General features: G+C 43.8%; 1 protein-coding gene across 1 annotated transcript in view; it reads right to left on the minus strand.

Moving 5' to 3' along the window:
- ALK (ALK receptor tyrosine kinase) overlaps nt 1-15,933 on the minus strand; it is a gene marked incomplete at both ends in the record, with an annotated part of 704,256 nt that overhangs the window by 306,034 nt on the left and 382,289 nt on the right. The window lies entirely within an intron of this gene.

The following is a 15,933-nucleotide window of genomic DNA, read 5'->3' on the forward strand; positions in this document are numbered from 1 at the left end:
CGTGGATTCAAATTCTACCTTTGGTCACTACTAACCATGTGACTAAGGAAATTCTTCATCTTTTAAGTGGGACTGGTGTAATGTGACATCATAGGAAGATGAAATGAATAAACATGGGGAAAGGCATGAGAGCAATGTCTGGTGTAGAGTGAGCATCACACAGCAGGGAGTTAGCCTTGTTTCCTGCCCCTGGTCAAGGGCCTCACTGCTGCAGGCTTGGAAAAGTAGGGTATGATGTCACTGTAAGATCAATGTCAGCTCACAAACCAGCACAGCACTATGTTTATCAGGCTACTGGCCTGGCTATCTATCTATCTATCTATCTATCTATCTATCTATCTATGTATCTATTTATCTATCTATCATTTATCTATCTATCATCTATCTATCATCTATCTATCATCTATCATCTATCTTCTATCTATCTGTCATCTATCTAGCTATCTATCTATCATCTATCACCTATCTATCTATCATCTATCCATCATCTATCTAACATCTATCTATCTATCATCTATCTATCTATCTGACTATCTATCATCTATCTATCTATCTATCTATCTATCTATCATCTATCTATCATCTATCTATCTATCTATCTATCTATCTATCTATCTATCTATCTATCTCCTTTTTACTTTATTTTGAGATAGAGTATATCTCTGAGATATAGGGTCACTGATGCCCTGGCCAGCAACCTCCAGAGATCTTTCCTGTTCTTTCTCCCTTGGGATTATGAACATCTATCCCCACCCCTGGGTTTTTATGTGGGCTTTGAACTCAGATCCTCACTCTTGCACACCAGGCACTTTACCAGAGGAACCATCTCTCCAGCCTATAGACAGCATTTGAAAGTTTTACATTTTCAAAATTTATTGAATACCTTGTCTGCGGCAGGTACTGTTTTGAACTTGGGCACACTGATACGAAAATGTAAGGCATACATGTCTTGATGAAGCTGAAGTACCAGTAAGAAAAACTGAAATGGGCAAGGCTGGTGAGCTAATGTAGATCTGGGATACTTTAGAGGCCATAAAAAAGAGACACCGAGGCACAGGAATGTTCTGGCATACCTTCTCAACAGCACACTTTTACACTGCTAATAGTACCTCCCAGGGCTGCAGGATCTCTACCATACAATTGATCTTTATTTCTCTTGTGTATATGTTTGTGTGTGTGTATAATATATCACAATATCTGAAGCATAAAATTAAAATAGACCAAATAGATCCCCGCAGCTTTTACTGAGGCACTCTGCTAAGAGCTTCCCCACACATTAAATCACTTAAGCAGTTCTCTGTGAGGATGTCCAGATTTCTTGAGAAGCCTGCACGCCAGATAGAATAATTTTCTGATGGATAGAATCCATTACTAGTTTAGGCCATGAGCTCAGGTGATTGAAAAAGCATAAATTAGGGAATTGTTCTGACGGTGTCCCTCGCTCCCATCTTTAAACCTTTTGCTGGTAATGGAGATATTATCTTGGTCTCCTGACAACAGAATGAACCCACTGCATCACCACACGGCCTCTGCTTTGCAACAGAGCTTTGTGTTCACACCAGTTCTGTGACACTGTTTAGTCTTCACAGCAGAGTGTTGACAGGCACCATTTGCTGCTTATGTTTGCTTTGTTTACATCCAAAGACTTCTGGCTGTAGGATCTGTACTTAACCTGGGTTTCATATGTATGTGTGTATGTGAGGTTTGACAAGTAGGAAAATAAAGGGGGCACAGACTTTCTTCTCACCTTTGCCTCCTCCACCCACCACTATTTCACTGTGAGCTCACCAAGTCAAACTCAGTTTGGTCCATCAGACCTTAAATCTGAGTTCTTCACAGATATTACCTAGCTGAATTCCTCCCTTGAGAGAGAAAGAGAGGAAGAGAGGGCTCCCAAGCTCCCTTCTCCGGAGTCCAGTAGCAGGGAATGAGTCCGAATAGCGATGAGCTTGTCTCTCTGGCACTGACCTGGACCCATTTTAAATAGCTCATCTGAATGTTAACGCACACTTGAGACAAGAGTGCAGCTTATATCCTTCTCAAATTGATTCATTTTGCATTGAGCCTGATGCAATTGACTCAGTATAAAAATGTCTTTGGCAATTAGGGGAACAAAGGGGAAGAGCTGGCAGGCTACATGGATGACAAATGAAGCAAGATGACACGTACATTGAAGCTGGAATTAAATTTCTTTTTGAATCAGATGTTTCTGAGGAATGGGGATGGCAAACAAGAAAGTCCTTCTTTCCCTGTGAGAGAAACTTGAGGTTCCTCCCCCTGGAAAGAAAAACATGCAAATTATCTAAGAAATGGTCCTTGTGAAATGCTTGGCAGCCTCCATGGCTTCTCATGGTGTCAACTTTAGTGTTGGCTGGAGATCTGGGGCCAAGGCACAGCCAATAAAACACTGCGCTAAGCTTGGGCTACCTCGGTAGGAGGGGGTTCATTGGAAAGATTCTATCTGAGAGGCAGACAGAACTCTAGAAATGAGTTACAAAAAAAAAAACTTAGACCACTGCAGAAGTCAGGGGGGCAAGCTATGAAAGGTATTCTCAAAGGGATGACAAAGTCTGTTGGGAGGAGAAGTGGGCTTGCTCTACATGACTTCAGGGGACTAACAAAAGACCAATAAAATGGCAGAAGAACAGAGGGAATTAGTAGGGACTGACATTATCCTGGGAGTTTTATATACCTTGTTATGTACTCGTTTATAGGAAAATCAAACTATTAAATGAAACCATATGCTCCAGTTCCATGAATATGGTAAACAGCAAGAATGAGCTGGCTGTCACTATTCACAGTGATCTTACAATGCACGACCACAGCTGTATGGAAAAACACTGGAGGCTTAGAGCTATGGAGACAGTGGATGGCTTTCTAAAGTTTCAAAGCCAAGGGACCAATATCAAGCTTTTCCAAAAAGCTACAGCAGATCTGTTCACAACATGATTGGCAACCCACTGGCTGGGGCAAGTCAAAGCTGAACTTTGATGAGCAGACTACTGGCTGAGGCCAGGCAAGTCAGAGCCTGGTTCTCTAAAGGGCTCTTCCTTGGGCTCAGGGTTGCAGAAAGAGGTGCAATTCAATTACTTTCCTTCATGACACAACTGAGATACTCTTCAAGTTCTACTGTGCCTTGAACTCATATATAGTTACAAAAGAATGTGAAATTGGAGAAGCAGCTACAAGTCCAGGACCTGAGGGTTATGGGTATATAGTTTATTTCCATCAGTATTCTCGCTCTACCAATCACTGAAGTTCTTGATTCACATGCTATAGACAGTTGCACTTGTAAGCTGTGCAAATTCCAGAGACCATCCCTAAGCTGGACAAGGTGACATACAGTTGACCAAGAAAGATTACAGAGAAGTATGAAATTTTCCTTTCCTTTCCTTTCTTTCCTTTATTTCTTTTAGACATAGAAACAATCTAGGTCTCTGAAGAGGGTGACTGGTAGGTATGGGGAGAGTCTTTGGGGAGGGTGAGTAAGTCAGCACAAGGAAAAGCAGAAACACAACACAGGAGAGTCAGTCTGAGATTTGTAGGTAAACATTTAATAGAATACTGATTATAATTTTATGCACTCAGGGAGGGATTTTAGTCCTGGGAGAGAAAAACAAAATAATGAAGGGAATATTTAAGGAACAGCTGGAGAGAAGGTAATTGGAATTCAGCTTAGCTTGTCTAGAAATAAAACACTCAACAGGAGTTGGTGTGGTTAAGTGGTTACGTAAAGACTAGTAAAGTCAGGAACAGGAGAGGGGATGAGGACTATCAGGGAGATATGCCATTGCTGAATCGGAGAGTTGAGCATTTATAGGAAGTAACCCAGAAAATCAGAGGATGGCAGTGAGCACAGTATAGGCAATCAGAGAGCATCCCAGGGATGCTAAGGATCCATTTCCACAACTTACACAGGCCAGCCCTGGCCTGCAGCATGAGATGGTCAGGGCCACGGGAAGAGGTGATGCCCAAGGGCGGTTGCTGTGTCCACATCTGCAGGTGCAGTATCTTGTCTCTGAGACAGAAGGAATTGAGTGATTTTTCTTTTTTGAGAATAGGGACAAGATTTTGGTACATTTTATTTTCCAAAGTTTCTGGTACAACTAACTGAGGAATTTGTTGATTTAATAAGCATTTTCTGAATGCATAATGGGTTGAGCACTGCACTTGAAGGATAAAGAGAAATAATGACCATCTTTTGCTGAAGGAGCCTAATTGATAAGAATACATGTGGCCCAGTGCTAGCATGTAAAGGAGATGTGGAATATCCAGGAAACGTTCACATAAAAAACAAATACAGTCAGCTCTACAAGCCATGCATGGAGCTTTGTGGGAGAGGGAAGAATTGCTCTCAAGGACCAAGGAGGGCTGAGGCATTTTGTGCTTCACATGGGCAACACTGAGTGGTTTGATCTGAATGAACAGAGTCCAAAGACATGGGCTGTGCCAGGCTGGAAAGCTGGGCAGCCAGACCAAGGCTTTGGGTGCTGTGCTGAAGAGGATCTCAGATAGGAGCCTGTGTTGGGCAGGGGTTCACTAAGCCGTTGGGGTAAACGAACAGACTGCATCATTCACCTGCTCTGCTACCACGACCTCCATTTGGTTCACTTAGAGTCTCCCTGCAGGAGGATTCTCTCAGGGTATTCTCAGGGGTTTCAATTATTGCTCTTTAGAATTGATAGCAGTAGAGAATTCAGTCTGCTATGACTTCTTCCTTGGGTACCTTTTAGGCAAAGAATTTATCTCCCCAGCATGAGGACCTGATTTGGACACCCATGTAAGCTGAGCATGGTGGGATGTGCTTGTAATCCCAGCACAGTGGATGCAGAGATACTTTGAGTCTTAGGGTTCAGTGGATGGCAAGCCTAGCCTAATTGGCAGGCCACAGCCTATAATGTGAGAAGACTGTCTTAGAAACAAGCAAAACAAGGTGGATGGCTCCTGAGGAAAAATATTTGATATTGACCTCTAGCTTTCAGATGCGTGCACACACACACACACCTGCACACACGGAAGTGGAGACTCGGAGGGGGCAGAATGCATTATGCACTGCGAATCTGCACTGTGGCACAGGGGGGACCCAGCTCTTTCATAGTTTCTGACTCTCGGGAAGTCAGTGAATTGTCGTGACACTCATGTCTGGAGCCCAACCTAATCTCAAGAAGTTGTGACCTTACCTAAGTGTCCTCCTCTCTCCTACCAAACCAAACAATCAAACAATAACAACAGCAACAATAACAACAGCAAAACCTTACCTACACTGGCAAAGGAGGAAGATCAGTAATTTGAAAGCTGTAAGGATGCTCATTCACTGAGCTCAGTGATGTAAAATTCTCTCAGGTTTAAACACTACACCAAATCTGTTTGCAGACTTTGTGAAGCCTTTTAAATTTGAAATCCCATGGTGGCTACAGCTTTTAACTAAGGCTCTGAACCATAAGAGAACACATTTCTGCCAAAGCCTGGAGTTTAGTGAGGCATGTAGGCACAGTGCTGTAAAGAAAGCAGAAGGGGAAAGGAGCACCCAGGAGCAGGCCAGGCCATAAGAAACTGAGGTTTGCTTTGAGGCCGAGAATGAATGATAAGTCGGGCTACCATGTGGGCTACAGAGCTGTTCGTTGTTTGCAAACCCTGGAGCCACCACTATTAGTTGTCCAGACAGTTTGTTTCAAATACAAAACGCCTGCGATTCCATCACAGGCAGGCTTGACTTCTGAGAGATGAATGGAGCTACCCCAATGGGAGCTTTGGGAGACAAGGGAACAGAACCTGGTTCCTAAGATGGCCTACCATGTCTCCAGTAGCTCAGGCATTATACTTGGCAGTTTCTGTTCATCAATCTGCCGGCTCTCCCAAAGAGTTGTTTCTTGTGTAAGACAACTATTGAATTTTGCCCTTTGCTTTGAAGAGGAAGGGTTGCATTTATACCACAGGGCTCATGCAAATAGTTTATTGCTAGTTATCAGGTAGTGTTAGGGTGGCTACATAGGGTTGGAGCATGAACTGCTGTATTGGATGGAGTGGGTTCAATGTAGTCTTCATACCTGTGTGATGCTGGGAAGATCTCTCAGCATCTTTTCGGTGAGGTGCTTAGAACTGTAAGATGCAGGAGAATCAAGAGTGAGTACCAAGCAGTTCTAGAGCCTCCTCCTCCATGGTCTCCTCCTCCTCCAGTGGTTTTCTTTATGTAAATTAAGGAGAATGCTTAGATGGAAGAAGGCCATTCTTCAGGCTGCAGCTGCTGGCTTTCTCTAGACTGCAACTTTGTCTTGCCAGATCCTTTTTGCCTGAGAATTTAGAGGCCATGAGGAATGAATGCTAGAGGCAGGTTAGTGAAGATCTGGAGACCTCAAGGTGCCATTGGTATTCAGTGGCATTTGGGAGACACTGAAAGACCTGTTCAGAGAGAAGATACTGCTCTGGGTACAGAAGAATGCATGTGGCCCGCCGGTGGAAATAGGGTAAGTGGAGTCAAGCTGAAAGAAAAGCAACTCATTGTCTCTACTTCTGCCAAAGGGCGAAGGGGAGACAATGGTAATCTGAGCCAACCATAGGGCAGACAACAGAGGAGGTCTCTGTTCTGAGAGCCATTCGCGTTATGGCATTATGGGGAGGCATTCTTGTGTTTGTGGATCATCCATAGGCACTTGAGTCCTCACCGGAAATGAAGACAGCAGCAGGGAGGCTGTGAGAATGGCACTGAGACTGAAGGATGGTCCTCTCCTTTTGGCTCTGACCCCAGGGCGTTTTCTCCAACCAGAGGCTGAGTGATGAGGGTCCAGCCAATATACTTTGCTCCAGAAAGTAGCCCTTGTGGGCAGCTAATTGGTTTGCTGCTGCACAATCCCATGAAGAGCTCAGAGAGACTGAACAGGGAGCAGATGGGAGGTTTCTGAATGACAAACACACAGCTCCAGCTCATTATTGGCCTCCTCAGCATGCCTGGCCCCTTGCACAGCCTTACTCTGTGTGCTAGACCCTCCTCTCTTTAGCACCTAACTACCCCGTCCCTCTAGAGCAAGCTCTTTGGGTATCTTGCCCAGTGACCAGCAGCACTTCCACGCCACCTACGTGAAAGAGTCCTCATAGCTCTCTTCCCACAGCACTGTGATATCCACTGCTGGCCAACTCCAAACTACAACTCGAGATCCTAGAAACTGCCAGAGCCACCAGTATCCTGGTGATGCCAATGGCTGAGGAAAACTCATAAACCTTTGTTGTCAGAATATATGAATGAATGAGAGAATCTTTTGCTCCCAATGGACAGCCACCTAAATTCCTCCATTTATTCTAATATCTTTGTCCCTGCTGGGAAGTGCTGAGCTTCAATAAATACTTCTGAGGTGAGACATAATTCTGTCAATCCATTTTGACTTCTCTTTGTATACAATGTCTATTTATCATAGGATTTGCCAAGATGCTGTTCTGACTAGCTAGGAGTTACAGGTATGCACAACTCTCTCATCCTTCTGGTATTCAATCCATCAAATATCCAGGGCAAAGTAGAGAAAACAAAAGCAGTGAGCTCAAAAGACCCTACTACAAGCCTTCAGCTGTCAAATTACGAAGGTCAAAGCCAGCAGAAGCGAATGATCTTCCCATTTATTATTATTATTTTCTTTTTTGACTCCTGCCAATAAAAGGGATCATGAGTAAAAGTTCTATCTGCCAGGAAAGGAATTGTCCTTTGTACTTAGTGGCAACCTTCATAGTTGAGGAGTCCTTTGACAGCTGCCTCCTGAGTCCCAGAGAGGAATACATATCTATCCTAATGTGTAGGTGGAGGGCAAAGACATGACTTGTCATCTTCCCTTTGACTGAACATTCTTCTATGATCTCCAACTGAGCTTTACCATTAACTTTAGATCCAAAGCACATGTTTAAAACCTGCTGCATTGTGGAGCTGTCTTTAAATTAATCTACACAGCTGTCACTGAATGCTTACCATGTGCTACTATGTTTGGGGAAGTAAATGATCTCCACTCTCAAGGCTGTGGTGTGGGGAGCCGAATGCGGACACCATTACAAGATGGCGCTGGCTCCCTCATGGTTTGAGGTAAACAACTCCATATATAGTAATGCTCTTGTCAGCTAAGGCGCTGCACCCTGCTCATGTGCAGTACATAACCTATCTCCGGCCAATCCTGAGGCCTCTGGTGTCAGCAGACTGGTGACAACCAATCATGGCAAGCCCGTATGTGCTTCTCCCTATATAAGCGGACAGCTAGGGTAGTTCGGGCTGCCCCTCGCTTCCTGCTCTCCCCTTCAATCAAGAGGCTCCCACAATAAAGCGTGATCTGAGAAGAATCCTCTGGTGGTGGTCGTCTTTCCTCACTAGTCGAGGAGTGCACCGCACTGTGGCTCAGAATTCGATAAGTTTCTGCAAGAAGAGCCTTTCCTAATGGATAAGAACAGCTCCCTCTTTCCTCAGAGCTAGGCATGGGGCAAGGCCCTCTGGGGAGATAGCAAGACAAAAGAAAATGAACCAGGCAAACTGGATTCCCTGTGCTGGCCATGACTACAGACAAATCACAGAGCCTCTCTAGGTTCAGCTTAGTCATCTATAAAATGAGAATAATGTGCATGGAAAAAATCAGAGTGAAGATTAGACGGGTTAGCGAATGCTGATGTACCTGGTAAACTAAACAGGCACAGTGCAGAAGGTCCTCACTGTAATGATTAACTGGTGTGTATCTGCCTCCTAAGAAAAGAACAGGGCTGTGTAGCGGGTCCCAGAGGAGGGTCAACACATGGTATTCTGACATATAAAAAGGATGTATATGCCAATGGATATATGGAGAGATTGAGAAATAACACACACACAAGTACATGGTAGATGGACAGATGTTTGGTATAGATGTACTCATCGTGATGGTTATGTGGATGGCTAGATAAATCAATGGAAGAGATTTTCTTTGACTCTAAGAGGTGTGGATTCTCTCTAATCTCTGCTGTATTCTCAGTTTCTTAGTGTCCTGTACCCTTGAAAATCCTTCTGGAAGTATTTGTGAGTATAGTGAAGACAAGTCCCATACAAGACTCAAGGGCATTACAGCTGTCCCAGCTTGAGGAATGCATAGTCAAGCGTGGGCTGCAGTTGGGGAGTCTTATCTTTAGTCTGTCTCCCTACGAGTAGCAGAACAAGGTCTACCCACCTGACATTAGTCCACCATTCACTTGCAGCCCATTCTTCCCTCTGTGATGCTTAGTGGTAATGTAAATCTAACAGCTTATGTGATCAGGCAATTATGCTGAGATGGTAGCCATGATTCTTAATTTTTGATGTGGAGTGGAGTCCCCAATGAGTTTTCTAAAAATACACACGCTCATGCCCCATTCAAAGATGAATAAATTAGATGAGTCACTGAGGATAGGGCTCAGTTTTTGAAAAGGTGTGGCTCTTATTTCTGCCATCAGAGTTTTACATACACCATGTTGGAGCACAGACCCGTTCCTCCAAAGTATCTCAACATTTTACAAGTTGCCTCAATATTATTACCTGAAATAGTGAGAAATATGGTGAACCGAGGCATAGTGAGTTAGACTGTTGCTCTACCATGAACAGCCCAATCAGTCACTCTAAGGCTGAGGAAAATCAATTCATACCTTAGAACTGATGATGTTTAGGTCTCCATGGTGATCCAGGAGAAAGAGCAGCCCTAGACCCCTTAGAAGGACAGACAGATGCAGAGCTAGGAGAACAATTTAGGATAGGTTCTGCCCTGTTTGAGGTTCACAATGACCACGGGAGATAGGGTAGACTAATTATTGTCATTTTATTAAGAAACAGAGATTCACTTGAGCTCTCTGGAGTGGGTGGATAACAATCCTCAAGAATACTTAGGCTCTGTGTCCCATGAGCACCTGCGTCAGAAAACTCTAATCTCCTGACTGTTACTAAGGTAGAGTACCCAGGAAATATGCCTCTGACAAGCCAGGGTGTGAGTTTTAAGGCTTTAAAAAATTATCTTTAAAGCCTTTGAATGGCTCTCTCTTTTTAGTGTAAATCAGTCAGACATTAAAGCCCTTATTGTATATTTATTAGTGTGTTATTCAGACCAAGGGGAAAGAGGGGGAAGTTGATACCTCCAATGACTTTGAAAGTAAGAAAAAGCTGGGCCTGAAATTGAATCATTGTGACACTGCCACTCGAGGGCATCAGTAGCAATAAATGATCACCTTTTTTTATTCTTGATCCCGTTTATCATGCAGGCAGGATCTGAGAACTTAGGCAGGATATTGACTGCTAAGGGCCCTGATTGTGCTGTGTTGGCCACACTTGGCCCTGGGAAGCCTAAATTTAATCCCAGCACAATTCTGGAATAGTAACCAACTTTCTTCTGAATCAAGTGCCCTTTCCGCTTGAGTGCTTCCCTGGGAGCATCTCCCAATCAGCCCCAAGAGACCATGCTGACCTGTCAACTTCCAATAAAATCCAAGATTCTATGCGCTGTATGCTGGGGAGGAAAGGTCCCTGGAGGAAGGATGTAAAAATTGCTCCTGTGGTAGCCAGGAGGAACCAATGGCAGAGAGGTAAAAAGAACAACTGATTGTTGCCCAACAGCTTGATAGCATCTGGAAGAGGGCTTGCTGGTACAGGATGGTTCTAGAAGGGTAGCTGAGAGTCCCTATGATGTCCTCCAGAGGAGGTGAGACACCAAATCTGGAAATGGATGTGGTTATTCATACTGCAAGCCACCGAAAGCATTAGGCCTGAAACCACGGCTCTCATTGACTATATTTGTGTGGTTTTCATTACCTTGGTGCATCCCCTACTGTATCACTGCTACTCTTTACAGCTGAGATCTTGGGTCAGAACTGATTTACCTATGTAGAGTAGCCTCCAGCCTGGACCTGGCTCTATCTTCATTTGCACAAGTATCTACAGATTTTCATGTGAGGGAAGTAGATTTGGGTATTTCCCATTAAAACTATTGAGCAAGGAGACGACAGTAAAAAACATGGAAGAGCTCTTGTATACATGTATGGAGGTGAGTTCTCTCTGTGCCATAAGTGGGCAGTATGACTTCTAGCACATGCAACTGGGCTTCAGCTTTTCCACATAGAAACTCATGGGAGATTCTGGGCTTCAGTGTCTTCTGGGCCTAGGGTTAATGTCTATAGAAAAGTGAGGTTTTGCATAGAGGGCTATCTCAGTACTCTCCCATCTTCTGCAACAGGCACGTTGACACTGAGATACCCCTGCCAGATTTGCTGGCCTCAAACCTCAATAGCAACACATCTTTTAGTTTTACATCTTTCAAGTATTAGCAATTCAAGTGATTGGCAACTCGTATACCCTAGGGGACCAATTGTTCCCTTCACACACTGTGGAGTTCTGGTCACACATAATAAAATCCCCAGATAGTCATGGCTGCAGGAGAAATCTGTGTGCTTAGAGAGGCAGGAAGACTTGAGAGGAATATCTGAAAAAGAGCTCAGAAAATTCTCTCCTACAGCCTCATACACCACAAACCCTTAATTCTGTCAGTGTTCCAGAAGCCAAGAGGGCACCAAGCTACACACAGCTGATTGCCAGGGCAGCATGGCACAGCAGGCAGCTCACTGGGCAGAATATGGCTAAGCATCTTACTATCTCTATGACATAGCTATTGTCATTTGACTGGTCTTCGTTAATGGGCTGGATGTTCCTTGGAAGCCGTGGCCATGTGTTCTTCGGCTCTGCCATGTCCCTTCTCACAGGAAAGGCACATATTTCACTGTTAAAAAACAAATTTTTATGCAGAAAAGAAGCTAATATTATTATCTCTTACAGTTGGGCATAATATGAACCAGTTTTCTTATGATATCTCACAAATCACTGTATCAAATAGGTGTTATGTTCTTTTTGATCACGAGGACTTAGTGACTGCTCATTTCTCTCTCTATCGATGCACCTACTTATTTGTAGTCAGCCAGACCTGAGCTGTTTGGACAGCTCTGCGTGTCTCTTTCCTTGCTTCTGTAGTCATTTTGGCTGGGTGGTAAGCAGACTGGGCCCTCATCTCTGTCACCCAGGAGACCCCTCCAGAGCCAGGCAGTCTAGGCATCTAGGCAGACTCTGCTGTTCATGCCCTGACAAGCTCTACTGCTTTCCAGGTGACTAGGAAATCAGCAGTGACTGTGAGCCCCGACTGCCTTTTCCTCTTAGGCAAGCTGCTGTTCCCTGAGCTGTTACTGTGGAAGAGGACCATTCTGCTCCTCTGAGTCCAGCTCTCCCCAGCTCACTTGGTTTTTGCTATTCCCTCTATTGTGGCTGCAAACATTGAATATTGCTTCCCAATGACTGTTCTCCATCTTATCCAGCCCCACTGGCAATTATCACAGTCAACATCGCCAAGTTGTCACTTATCCTCCTTGCTGTTCTGAGTGCTATGTCACTGAGGGAGTGACCTTTCAGTGTTACGAACCACTGGTTTCTCCTGGAAAGACCCTATAAGCTGAGACTAGATTAATCTCTATTAGAACAGATTGTATTAGGGTCTAAAACATAGCCCTCTACACATGCATTATACTCAGTATGCAGAATGCCCCATCCTTGAAAAGGACCCATAGCATCATGTGGACAGGGTCAGTAACATCATTCCCAATGTTCAGATGAGGAAATGAAGGCATGGGATTTGCCTGAAGCTAGAGTACTATCTGCAGAGGGGTTAATCTTATATATTCTTTGCAATCCTGATTCAACTTCCAAATACCCAGAGCTCTCTGATCTTAGCAAAGCTGATCATAGAAATAGCAAGATAGAGTTTTAAATTTAGGATTTCTCATTCAGCACAGCATCTGAACTATGATTCTCCTGCTGAACTACCATGACCTGATTAAGCTCATACAGCAGTGGATGGAAATGCTCTGAAGTCTGGCTGCTGGGTTCAGAATACCACCAAACTGCTCAGCCTTTGACTTCAGACAGGTTAATTGGCTTCACTGAATGTCTTCATTTGCAAAATGGGAGATGACAGCAATAATGTATTTCACTGTGCTTTTATGAGTACAAAGTAAGAAAACACATGTCAGGGGTACAGCAGTGACTGGTCAGAGTGTTAAATAGAATTTAGCCACAGCTTTGTTACTACTCAGTGAACTAAGCTTAATATGTCATCGTAACATATGACCAACCACAGTGACTGAAACACTGTCATAAATGCAGGCCTCCAGACACTCAACTTGAGAAAAACAGGTCTTCTGATATAACATAAAGTAGGTTTACTCATTCCCTGGCCATGGTTTACTCCGTCTATAAGTTGAGACGATTAAAATCAGACAAATGGCATAGTTTCTTTTAGCACTATAAAGCTCCCTAGAACTGTACAGATGTCAATGCTCCCTAAAACTGACCAGTTCTCAATATGAATGGTTTCACTGAAAGAGAACATTTAGAAAAATATCTGGGGATGTTTTTGATGCACACATCGGGGAGGGTTGCTAATGTCCTGGTGACATCTAGTTTAGTAGAGACCAGGGATATTTGTAGAAAGTGCGCAGGACAGTCTCATCTAACAAAGAGAACTCTAGTCCAAATGTCAGTAATAAGAAGCTGAGAGAATCTGATCTAACTTACAAATACACAGAACTTTCTGATTTTCTGGACAAGGGTCTTGTGCCAAGTAGTTTGCCAAGATGCCCAGGAGAACAAACCTTCTCGATGTGGTAGAATGGGCTATTGATTGTCCCTTCTGCTGACACCTCACACTGCCATCATATTGATCTAGCTGGAAGTAAGAAGCTGGCCTAAGGCATCTTTAATTTAAAGTTGGAATCATTCCTGTACATCACTGAAGTCTACAATGGTTCTGCCAGTAATGGGGAGAACATCTCTCTATGTGAGATTCTTCAGTTTAGGACAAAGTCTCTCTAGATGTGGGGCTCCACATCACTACATCTGTCTCAGCATAATCCTTATTTTCCTCTCCTGTCTCAGATCACACCCTACAGAGGGCAGCTCAAACTCTCTGGTGATCAGAAAGAAGTCACATCAGACAGTGGGGTGGATCTTGACCTTGATGGCTACAGAGACCTTAAGGAAATTCATGGTTCATCTACACAGGGTAGTTTTCCTGTTCCCAACATTATCAAAGGGAAGGCTGACCCTAAAGATACTAGCATTACGTGGCTCTAGGTTTGTTTGTCTCGAGGATGGAAAGCATATGTCTTTGGCAAGGTTCTCTTACTTCAGTTCTCTTTCTCAGTCTTTTTCACCCAACTCTCCACTCAAATAGTCTCACTTTTCAGTGGGTTTTGACTTTACTGGAAAGACCACAAACCAGGGAATGGGTGTAGGATCCAGTTCAGATAACACCACTTTTGGTAGCCACCACAGAGGAGCCACATGACACAGGCAGTACCATGTGGGAGGTGTCAGTGTCCCCTTACACTCATGGGTATTGTAGGCTTCTCTCACAGTGGGATTTTAGTCCTAGTCATATAGTGGTCCTCTGCCTCAACCCACAGAACCCCAGGGGTTCATTGTCATTCCAGAAGCTCAGACATGCACTTTCTGGTATCGGCCAGGCTGCCTGAGGAAGAAACACTGGATATGGTAAGTCAAATTAATCAGTTCACAGGGCTGTCATGTTCTGAGGCTACCACTGTTCTTGCTCTGCCAATGAATGGGGGGCCTTACCCTTTCAGCTTTCTCCTGGAAAAGAAAATCAGGATAAAAACAAAAGCCCTATTGCCTGAGTAGAGTTTGTCCAAACAATGGGCAGCCAAGGCACCTGATACTCCTTATTTCTAGTAACTAGAATAGAGCAAAGGAACCAAAGAAGAACTTCAGAAGCAAAAAGATGGGTGTAAGTTTAGCTATTGGATTAGCATCCTTAATGGTATTAAATGTTATTACTAAGTGAATACTATGTTTCACAATCATATCTACCCTGTATACCCTCCCTCCATGTCCTCATAGATTCCGACTGATACACTCTTCTCAGCACTTCTCTCTGGTCTCTCTTATCTCTCTCCTTCTCCCTCTTCCCCTTTCCCCCCTGTCAGTTTAAATGGTACTGTCTATATGTACACCCTGTGTGATGGGGCTATCTACCACAACACTGGGACACCACACCCAGGTAAACATACCCCCAAAGAGAACTGATTCTTCTTCCCCTACTGTCAATAACTCCTCACATAGGGGTCAGGGCTCAACAGCCCCTCTCCCACCCATGCTAGGGGGTTAACTGTCATATGTGTATGTGACCACTGAACTCTTATGAGTTCAGGTTTGCAACATTCATGTCCTGTTCAGTGAAAGAATAAATAAAATAAGAAATAAAAATAAATGATTTCATTTCTCTTGGGGTTGCAGTGGTGTGTGGTCCTTCTAGAAATAATTAAAACAGATGGATCCTTAGCATGGAATGAGAAACTGATGTCTAAGGAAGCATTGAAGAAACCTTATAGCCTCCTTAGAAAAGCAATAGTCAAAATTCCATGTGTGCACACACGGGGACAGAGGATGGTCGACAGGCATCAGTCACAAGGGACTCTTCTTAAAAGCTGTTCTCTTGGGAGGAAAATGATCTGAACATAGTTCCAAAATCAGACTTTCTCTTCTAGCCATTGCCTGTGTTGACTGAAAGTTTGTCAAATCTGTGGACACTCAGAGTTGAGCCCTTTATATACATTGATATAGTTTATAAAACTACAAAAGGAATGGAGAGAAAAAGGCAGAGAGCTGCCTAGTTCAAGTAGCTTTCCCTTGCCATTCCATGGAGAAGCCTGTGAGATCACTGAACAAGCAAGTTACATTTCCAGAAAGGGTGACTGTAGGGTTGTGCACATCTGGAAAGTTCTAGAACAAAGCCCTCTTCTAATCTCTGCAGGTTATCAGTGGGATGTATTCCTGACTAATTCCATTTTTCAGGCCACATGGTATCATAGGATCTGCTTGGGTGGTTGCACTATTTTGTCATTTCCTATCCTTGCCTATGCTCT

This window comes from Micromys minutus, assembly GCF_963924665.1.
Source record: "Micromys minutus genome assembly, chromosome: 1".
In the NCBI taxonomy this organism is placed as follows: Eukaryota; Metazoa; Chordata; class Mammalia; order Rodentia; family Muridae; genus Micromys; species Micromys minutus.